We start from the raw sequence: 11,486 nt of genomic DNA on the forward strand, positions 1-11,486 counted from the left end.
ATTAGTTTAGAAGGCTGATACTTGATAATATAGTAAATATTATAATCTATAATTTGCACAGAGATGGCTTCAAATTTGGTAAACACACCTCTTATTTATCCACTCACTTGTGTAAATCCCTCTTTCCATTTTCACGAATTTGAGGGTAAACATGACCAAAATTCCAACTTTCTCAATAAAAAAATGTCAGCAAGAATACATTAAGCTTCATAAACTTTGCACTCCTCATCTCCGAGGCTAGTCTTGCAGAAGTCCTCCAATGGATCTCCACTCCCTTCCCCAGTTGCCCCGGCCACTTCTTCGCCACCAAATGAGCCAAATCAACCACCCTTCGGCTGCAAAGAGTTCATGTCACATTTTAATGAAAATGCTATAGACCTTTTGTTGCATAGGCATACATGTACCTCCATTCGTTGTCGTACCAAGACACCACTTTGACCATATCGTCTCCCATCACCATTGTCAACAAAAAATCGATGGTACTCGAATCAACAGACAAACGGAAGTCAACTGAAACTAAGGGTATACCACACGTCTATAATACGCCAGCTAATGGCCCCCTACTGCCTTTCTGAATGCAGCATTGACATCTTCATCCTTTAGTCCATTTTCTCGACATTTACAACGAGATAAACGACTGATACATTAGGTGTTGGCACTCGAAGAGCAATGCCATTGAGCTTTAATTTCAGCAGAGGTAACACGAGTGAAATGGCCTTTGCTGCACCAGTGCTTGTGGGCACAATGTTAAGTGTTGCAGCTCTAGCCCTCCTCAAATCCTGGTGTGAAGCATCCAAAAGCCTTTGTATATTAACAAAGACAAATAAAATCATAGAGTGTTACCCATATGATGTCAGCTGGTAGTGTTTGTGTCAAGGAACGTGTTCAAGTCACCTAATGAATCTCAAATTCCTCGCAAGAAATTTCAAATTTTCCTATGTCATGCATTCATCTACGGCCAATGTACGTGCAAAAATTTCATTATCTTCAACATCATCATTGGCTACCATGTACCAATCTAACACAAACTATTGATCACTTCTCATGTGACAAACATATAAAACGAGGCAAATACAAAAAGACACACAAAATACACAAAATAACCTAACTAAACACCCACCCCACAAATAGAATCGTGCAATGTCCCCATTGCACAAAACCACTAAAACAGGTAGACAGACAAACGGAGTAAACTTAAATGGATGCCAAACAGAATGCAATCGAAATGGAAACAGATAAAACGAATACAAAGAAACTGAAACACGAAGACTCTCCTGATCACTGCTCATCCTCGTCGTCATCGGGTGGCACAACGCAGGGCTGCTGATCGTCCGGCTGGGGGTAAGCATAACGGAATGGAAACTGAGGCGGATATGCCGGTGGTGGTGGATAGGTCGATGTGTCAAGACCCATGTGCGAGGCCATGCCGCGCATCAAAAACTTCATCAATGTCATGTAAGCACTGTTGACGGCGTTGTACTGATCTTGATGAACCGCAAAAGAACACAACTTGTCAACTTTATCAATAATTTCCCGCCGTCTGGGCTGTGAGGGTAGCGGTGGGTGGTTAGCTACAGCCTCATCGTCGGCCACCTCTAGGAAGTCTAGGATGCGCTTACCCTATTTTGTTTTCATCCAATAATCGTCAATGGGCTTCATCGGTTGCAACCATTCATCATCCACATTGATGACAACCTCGCCTCGCACACACAGCTCTGTAATGACAGTGAGGAAAATAGGGTAATGCTGGAGCTTTGTATGGACTGCTAAATTTGAGAGAAGATTAGTCTGCCCACATTTATCGGAAAACCCACCATCAATGCGTAGACCATCGTGGCTCGATCCTTCTGAACGTCACTGGTATGGGACATCGACATCAACCGCTTGCAAAGAAAAGCATATCACGTCACTGGCCTAAACAGCAAATATTTTTCGAGAAAACAACTCGGAGTATTCCAAATATCCCCCTAGTAACAGATTGTTCGCATAATTAACTCAAATTCTGGGTTGGCTATTAAATCTTCTAATGTCGATTCATCAACAAGGGGTACCTAGCAATTCATTCAAGGTGTCGGAGTCAAAATAGATTAACTTACCCCGAACCATAGCCATTCCATCGGTCCGCTCGGTGGCGTTGGCATAAAATTCACGCACGATTGGAACCACCACAGCCTTGGGTGTAGCACAAAAATAATCACATCCTCGTTCCTCAATATCATGCAGAAGATGTAATAATCTAATGGAGAAATCAAACCCCTGCTTAGGAATGGGATGCCTATGCACTTTGGCGTGTCCATACCGATTTCGGGCTTCGTCATTCACAAATTTTCCCCTATTATCGGACGAAGAAGATGAAGAGACATGGATTACCTTAGAATTTCTTGGGAGCCATGGTTGAATGCGGAAGTGGGCCGAGACGAGCTAAACACCACGAGTGCCGTGTGAATTCTGAAAGGCGAGCGAAGTCACTGGCATGCTTGAATAGTGAGAGAACGTAGGAAAAGAGGAGTACCTGCAAATCGAGAGTGAGGGGCGAATTTTTTAGAAAAATCAAAGGGGAGGGGAGGGTTTGCGCGCAGAGTGAGAGAAAGAAAGGGAACACGAGATTTTATAAAGCGATGCGCTGGAGCGGTAAAAAAATACCACCCTAGCACGACGCATTCTGTCCCCAAAATACCGTGTGGCACGCTGGGGCGGTCAAAAATTCTGCCCTAGCGCAAAGCTCTCTGTCCCAAATTACCCGTGTGGTGCGCTGGGGCGGTCCAAAAAGACTGCCCTAGCACGAGCACCTCTGCTTCTTAGTTTTCAAATCTTTTTTTTTTCCAAATAAAAGAAACAACTAAATTTATCTTAAAAACTGAAGTAATTAAAGGAGAAAACGATTTGTAAGGGAAAGAAATTAGTTCTCAATTTATAATCTAGAGCTAGATTGTTGGTCCCTCTCAACTCTAACTGTTTCGGAGTCGAGGGACTCCAATTTGTTGCTCCACTGTGCCACCCAAATAGTGTTTCAATCGTTTAACATTGACTGTGAACGGCTCATTCTTCCCATCTCTCAAAGTTATGGCTCCCGAGGGGAACACCTTGGTAATCATGTATGGGCCAGTCCACCTTGATTTTATTTTGCTAGGAAACAGGCGCAACTTGGAGTTGTACAACAGCACTGCTTCACCTTCTTTGAATTCTCTTGACGTGATGCGCTTCTCATGTGCTTGCTTTGTATGCTCTTTGTAAATCAATGCTAGGTTATAGGCTTGACCTATGAATTTGTCTGATTGATCAAGTTGCAGCAACCTGTGTTCACCTAAGTATACGTACTTTAGGTGTGGAGGCAGTGGTTTGAGCTCACGTGTCAGTGGTTCCTCAATGATTGAATTCTGAGGGATCAAGTCTCTTCGATCCTCCAAATCATCCAATTTAATCCTTACTGGCTTCTTCCATGGATGGTTGGCATTAAAGTATGCCATTCTTTCAGATTTGTCTTCATGAAGTTCATCCTTCTTCAATTCAATGGTGAGAGTAGCTTCTGAAAGATCGAGTGTGCTAGTGTCTTCGAAGGCATTTCGAACACTATATTCTCCAATTAGCTGCAATAGCTCGTATTCTAAGAATGTTAACACCGATGAATTAAATCGAATTTGGTTTAAAACCAAGCAGAAGAAACTCGAAGTAATCCTGTGTGAAGAATACTGTTACTAGAAAACATTTTATTTTATGTAAACTGAATAACTGAAAAAAGGTAGATTAGTTTTTGTTTTCATCAGTTCAGTTATGGTGACAACTGAACTGACGGATACTCTAATTGATCAAAATAATTTGAAAACAGCAGTTAATCAATTAAATACACAAGATATATTTATTGATGTTTGGAGATTTCAACTGCTCATACGTCACCCTTTCTACCACCACGGGTAGGATCCACTAGAAGAATTTGATTTATACAACTCTTTGTACAAACCCACTCAGCTAGGACATACACTACTGCCTAAACTGAACTCCTAGCTACGACTGAAGGCAGCACCTTCCAGCCAACACTTCTTTAACGTCTATGTGTCAAAGACTACATACACAAGTTTAACGTCTCTGTGCAAGATGGTATTTGAANTAACGTCTTTGTGCAAGATGGTATTTGAGTGGTTGAGAGTGTTTGTGTGTGAGAACTGAACAAATATTTTCTCACACAGTGTGGGATAAAAGCTTCTATACTAAGCTGATAACACGTTGAAGTGCCTCTCTGGGCTAATTGCTTCTGAAAGCTGATTTGCAATGTGCGTGCCCTTTCTTTTCTCTCTTATTTGCGTTTAGGCTTTTTCACTCTCTGTATCTTCTTGTTGTTGTTCTTCTTCTTGTTGAGTCTTCACTGATCTTCTCTATATATAGGCGGGAGAAACTGATCGTACATTGAGACTCAATTATTGTATCAGTTGCATCTGCAATTTGTTTTTTGGACTTTGTGTCTCGATTTTTCGACTGCCCTTCTGAAACGTTTTGTCTTTAATGCTCTGATGCAACGTCCATTATTGTATTTTGACTGGACAATGGCTTTGTACCTTCACGCATAGCTGGAATCCACTGAAAGAGTTTGTTTTCATCTACAACTTAAAGATTCTGACTGATGCTTCGGACTGGTCAGCTGAACTGATCTTCAGTTGGGCTGGTGAAATCAGTTGACTCGTCAGTTAGACTGATTTCACTCTCGTTCAGTTAAGCTGATCAGCTGGGTTTCTTCATCAGTTGAACACTCCTTTGACTGGCCAGGCTTCTGAGGTTCTCCTGCTGAACCACCTATCAACTGGACAATCAGCTGGACTGCTCAATTGACGTAACAGTTAGACTGATTCAGTTTGTGCGATCAGTTAGGTCTTCAGTTTGCGATGTAACAGCTCGTGACTGATCCTAGCTTCTGCACACTAAGGTAGATTATTAGTTACATAAATTAACAAGTTTTGTTAACATCAAAATCAAGATTGCGAACTTGAAAAGTTCCAACAATCTCTCCCTTTTTGATAATCACAAAACTTGAGCAATTAAGCACAATATATTCAGTTCAAGGGTTAGTACATTCAAATATCGTTAAAAGTTCCCCCTCAAGAACCGAATTAAAGAAGTTTGAAAACCATTTAGTGATGAAAGATAAAAGAAAAACTCCCCCTTCAAAACTGAATTAAAAACAAAAAAATTTAGGAAAGGACTTTTCAGTTGTCAAAAAAAAATTTGCTCAACAACTGAATTTTAAAACTGCTTAAACAAAATGATTTTCAGTTTGAGGGTGAAAGAAAAACTCCCCCTCAGAGACTAAATGAAAACCCATATTTGAAAGATATTTAACTAGTCATTCATTAAAAGATTATAATCATTCAAGCAATGTAGACAAGAAATCTGGAAATATCCATTCAGTCACAACGTAACACAGCTGAACAAACATGATTTTTATTGAATAAATTTCCTTGTATTTACATATGAGTACATACATCAGTTGAAAAGAAAAAATTGCTACAACAATAGCATAATTTAAACAACATCAGATATCAGTTGGTTTATGCGACAGAACTGGATATGCCATCAACTGGTTACTTGAATGCTTGAAATGCTGCATTGGTTGTGAATACAATTTGCTAGAAAAACGAGTTAAACTGCTTTGAACTTGACCTCTGTGCTTACTCAACTAGTCGAGCAGACTCTGACTAGGCTAACGTGGAATTCAGCTGGTGATTAAATCGACCAACATCCCAACATGGATGAGTTTCATCTGAAGAACAGCTGACCTGGTAGGCTTGCAACTGAAATCTTGTTCAGCGAGCAGTTTAGCTGTGCATCTTTGCAGATGATTCTCAATTTGCTGCAGGGTGATTAAAACCCCAAAGCTAAGAGTCTAGTGAAGTGGCAACAACGTTAGTTGCCGAACCAATCCACTCAATTATTTGCTAAAGAGCGACATATAAATATGTTCAAATAGTTTTGAAAATAGTATGAAATACTTTTAAATAGCTTTTAACACTATTTTAAAGAAACAAATTTTAAAACACAGTTTTCTTAAAATGTTCTTCTTAGAACAACTAGCTCTGATACCAATTGAAGGATCGAGTGTGCTAGTGTCTTCGAAGGCATTTCGAACACTATATTCTCTAATGAGCTGCAATAGCTTGTGTTCCAAGAATGTTAACAACGATAAATTAAATCGAGTTTGGTTTAAAACCAAGCGGAAGAAACTCGAAGTAATCCTTCGTGAAGAAGACTGTTATTAGAAAACCTTTTATCTTATGTAAACTGAATAACTGAAAAAAGGTATACTAGTTTTTGCATTCATCAGTTCAGTTATGGTGACAACTGAACTGACGGATACTCTAACTGATCAAAACAATTTGAAAACAGAAGTTAATTAGTTAAATACACAAGATATGTTTATAGATGTTCGGAGACTTCAACTGCTCATATGTCACCCCTTCTACCACCACGGGTAGGATCTACTGGAAGACTTTGATTTATACAACTCTTTGTACAAATCCACTCAGCTAGGACTTACACTACTGCCTAAACTGAACTCCTAGCTATGACTGAAGGCAGCACCTTCCAGCCAACACTTCGTTAACGTCTATGTGTCAAAGACAACATACACAAGTTTAATGTCTTTGTGCAATACGTTATTTGAGTGGTTGAGAGTATTTGTGCGTGAGAACTGAACAAGGATGATCTCACACACTGAGGGATAAAAGCTTCTATACTAAGCTGATAACACGTTGAAGTGTCCTTCTGGGCTGATTGCTTCTGAAAGCTGATTTCCAATGTGCGTGCCCTTTCTTTTCTCTCTTATTTGCGTTTAAGATTTTTCACTCTCTGTATCTTCTTGTTGTTGTTCTTCTTCTTGTTGAGTCTTCACTAATCTTCTCTATATATAGCAGGAGAAACTGATCATATAGTGAGACTTAATTATTGTATATGTTGCATCTTCAATTCGTTTCTTGGACTTTGTGTCTCGACTTTTCGATTGTCTTTCTAAAACGTTTGGTCTTTAATGCTTTGATGCAACGTTCATTATTGTCTTTTGACTGGACAATGGCTTTGTACCTTCACGCACAGCTGGAATCCACTGAACGAGTTTGTCTTCATCTACAAATGAAAGATTCTGACTGATGCTTAGTACTGGTCAGTTGAGCTGATCTTAAGTTGGGCTGGTGAAATCAGTTGACTCGTCAGTTGAACTGATTTCACTCTCGTTCAGTTGAATTGATCAGCTGGGTTTTTTCATCAGTTGAACACGCCTTCGGCTGGCTAGGCTTCTGAGGTTCTCCTGCTGCACCACCTATCAACTGGACAATCAGCTGGACTGCTCAATTGACGTAACAGTTAGACTGATTCAGTTTGTGCTATCAGTTGGGTCTTTAGTTTGCGATGTAACAGCTCGTGTCTGATCCTAGCTTCTGTACACTAAGGTAGATTATTAGTAACACAAATTCACAAGTTTTGTTAACATCAAAATTAAGATTACGAACTTGAAAAGTTCCAACAGCTTCCAATGGATCCTTCATAGCATCCTGCACAAAATTACACACAAGTGAATCCAAAGAATCAACTTTAGAATAATCATTAGTGTGCAGTGTGTGCTCAAGAGTGTTAAAGACATCAAAAGTGATTTCCTCCTCTCCCACTCTCAATCTCAACTTCCCTTCTCGCACATCAATAAAGGCCTTGCTAGTTTCAAGGAACGGTCTCCCTAAAATCAAAGGCATCTCCTTATCCTCCTCCACGTCAAGCACACAAAATCTATAGGAAATATAAAATTTTCCACTTTCACCAATACATCCTCTATGACTCCTCATGAATACTTGACAGATCTTTCTGCTAGCTGCAAAGACATCCTTGTTGGCTTAGGTTTTTCCAATCCAAGTTTTCTAAACATAGACAAAGGCATAAGGTTAATACTTGTACCAAGATCACACAAGGCTTTATGAAAAACAACATCACCAATCATGCAAGTGATAGAAAATGTGGCGTACCGTACTTTTACCATTCAAAATTTGCGGAAAAATTTAAAATTTTCTTAAACATAAAATAACCTTCAAAGCTTGCCATAAAATATCTCAACCAAGTCCCNTTTTCCACTTTCACCAATACATCCTCTATGACTTCTCATGGATACTTGACAGATCTTTCTGCTAGCTGCAAAGACATCCTTGTTGGCTTAGGTTTTTCCAATCCAAGTTTTCTAAACATAGACAAAGGCATAAGGTTAATACTTGTAGCAAGATCACACAAGGCTTTATGAAAAACAACATCACCAATCATGCAAGTGATAGAAAATGTGGCGTACCGTACTTTTACCATTCAAAATTTGCGGAAAAATTTAAAATTTTCTTAAACATAAAATAACCTTCAAAGCTTGCCATAAAATATCTCAACCAAGTCCCCCATAAGACATGGTTGTTCAAAATAACTACAATAAAATTTGCTAACAAAAGGTTTGCTCAAAGTGTTTCCATCAAAATATGATATCAGAGTAATTTAACTTTTGCATAAAACTTAAACATGGCGTTCCTTGGGTTTAGCCTCCCGCTCAGTCCAAGCCTACCCCTCGGTCGCCACCTCCTGTCTCCTCATCAACATACTCGCCTGCATCGATCAAGTCTAGTGAGTCTAAAGACTCAACACGTATAAACCGGAATAACGATTATTACGTAATAAAACCACATGCAACTTTAAAATAAAGCGTACGTACTAAAACTTGAACTGGCATACTTGAACATCATGAACTTAAATTAGACGTGCCATCAACATAAAGCTTTTCTTAAACATACTTGCATCATAAACTTGAGCGTACGTAACGTAATTTTGCGTAGAGGCATGTTTCAAAGCGAGTGACCCATAACATAATAAAGCCTGATCAGACACACCACAGTACTGGGCTGACAGGGACGTATCCACTGCCGCATACATAAGATCCCCGTTCATAAGTTTAACGGGTGGATTGGTCCCTGGTCATAAGTTTACCGCTTCCCAATCCTGATCTGAACCCGTTCATAAGTTTAACGGGGCGGAGAGGTCCTCGGCCACGTTCACCGACTTCCAAACCCATTCATACATTTGGTCACAAGACAATTAGCATACCTCAAAACTTAAAATATTTTCCTGCACGTCATACATACTTACTTGGCGTTGAGGGATTCGTTGGATTTCACTTGGGCCGCTGCTGCACATACTAAATGAATTTCAACACTTAATTTGCATAAATTTGACGTAGGTACTCGAGCTCACCACCGAAGTGCATAAATAGCTTATGTCATTCTAGATCACTCGGGACTTGACTTCGTTTAATCATACTAACAATGACATTAAACCCCGAACCAAACTCTAAGGTATCGTGTGAACCCTTCCCAACAATAAATTACATGAACTCACTACTAGAACTTGAAAAGAAGTGGGAAACCAAACATTCGTACAGAATGAATGGCGCTCGGGCTGTAAAGCATTACTGCTCGGGCGCCGAGCTCGCAGAACAAAACTCTCGGCAGAAAGAGTGGCGCTTGGGCGGTAAAATGTTACCGCTCGGGCGCCGAGTTTTTTTGATGTTATACACTGGACAGAACGAGTGGCGCTCGGGCGGTATTAAATTACCGCTTGGGCGCCGCGTCTTCTGGACTCCGCGACTTAAAATCTTATACTCTTTGAATTCGATTACACAAATGGTGAACAACGCCTCAAGACCCATCCTAGGACACTATGGAACTGACTTGACTTCACAATTGTCCCAATCATCTCCAAGGAAATGACGCACCCCACGTAACACAGTAAATCTCATAAACTTAAATTTTGACACAACAAAATAGCTTTACGACTACTCGATCTTCAAAGTGCCTAACGAAGCGAAACAAAACGTCAAAGACCAACCCAACATCATTAAAACCAACCTAAATGCAGCAACTATCACCTGTCGATCCCCAACGAAGCCTGCAACAATTACACTTCAAGAATTCATCAATAACATATTTTTCGGAAAAACACAGTTTGAGCAGTCCCGCAAAAACGATCATAACTCACTCAATTTTTATCCAAAATTTTCGAATGTTATATCAAATCAAAGGTATCGAGAAGTTCTACGATTTTTGTGTTGAAAGTTTTCTCAAAATCATGACCAAAAATTAGCAGTATTTAAAAAAGACAGCAAAACATGAATTTAGATCTAAAATCTATTTCAAAACTGATCCAAATCCTTTTCCGGTCAAACGACGAACGTAACACATATATTTTTACGCATAAACAACGCAACACGTAATATGACATGATCGATGCAGCAAAAGAAAGTTTATACGTGCCTTTTTATATCAAACTTTNGTGTGTGTAAAAGTGTGTAAGTGTGTGTGAGTGTAGAAAACGTGTGTGTGTATGATAATTAGAAGAAAGTCTAGCTAAATTAACTATTTAAAATACTAATTAAAGGTTAACACACACTAACTTAATCAAACTCTTCAATTAACATAATCACACACCAATTTTAAAAGTTTTAAATTCTAAAATTCACCTAATAATTAAATTTGACTTTAAAATACTAACAACATAACGAATTAGTTAAAATGCCCCTTCCTTACTTAAAATAAAATACCACATTTTAAATTGCCAAAAATCGTCATCGGGTCTTTTCCTCCATCCCGCCTCGAATAATCGCCTGAAACATGAAACTCGAAAAACATTTTTTAACGTGCATCACATAAACATAAATATTTTAAATTAATGCACTTTCATAAATCATGCATGACTAAAACTCATTTAAAATTAATTAAATGATTTAATAATTAAATAAATGCATGGGTTATACGCGTACTGAATTTGGGCTTTACAGTTCCTCCCCCATTTATATAAATTTCGTCCCCGAAATTAAACCTTACCAAACAACTCTGGGTAGCGAAGTCTCATATCTGCCTCGGACTCCCAAGTAGCCTTTTCCACTGATTGGTTTAGCCACTGACTTTGACTAGTTTAGTCACCTTGTTCCGAAGTCTGCGCTCCTGTCTGTCTAGGATTTGGATGGGTCTTTCCTTATAAGACAGGTCTGAAGTCAACTGTAACGGCTCGTAGCTCAGAACATGCGAAGGATTAGCCAAATATTTCCTCAGCATCGAGACATGGAACACATTGTGCACTCCAGCCAGATTCGGCGGAAGGGCAACACGATAGGCTAGGGTCCCAACTCTGTCCAAAATCTCAAACGGCCCAATGAACCTCGGACTCAGTTTGCCTCTCTTTCCAAATCTCATAACACCCTTCATAGGTTCTATCTTGATGAAAACGTGATCGCCAACGGCAAACTCAAGATCTCTCCTCCTCTTATCAGCATAGCTCTTCTGACCGCTTTGGGCAGTCTTCATTCTGTCACGAATCTTGACCATCACATCTGCAATCTGCTGAACTATCTCTGGACCAAGTTCTGCTCTCTCACCAACTTCATCCCAATGAACTGGTGATCTGCACTTCCTCCCATACAACGCCTCATAGGG

The 11,486-nt window shown here is 39.6% G+C and overlaps 1 pseudogene; it reads right to left on the bottom strand.

Annotated features, from left to right (window-relative positions):
• Window positions 1-200: 200 nt before the first annotated feature.
• Window positions 201-833, bottom strand: LOC140991867 (glyceraldehyde-3-phosphate dehydrogenase B, chloroplastic-like; annotated as a pseudogene).
• Between the last annotated feature and the right edge of the window lie 10,653 nt (window positions 834-11,486).

Source organism: Primulina huaijiensis, chromosome 2, assembly GCF_012295235.1.
Source record: "Primulina huaijiensis isolate GDHJ02 chromosome 2, ASM1229523v2, whole genome shotgun sequence".
Taxonomy (NCBI): Eukaryota; Viridiplantae; Streptophyta; class Magnoliopsida; order Lamiales; family Gesneriaceae; genus Primulina; species Primulina huaijiensis.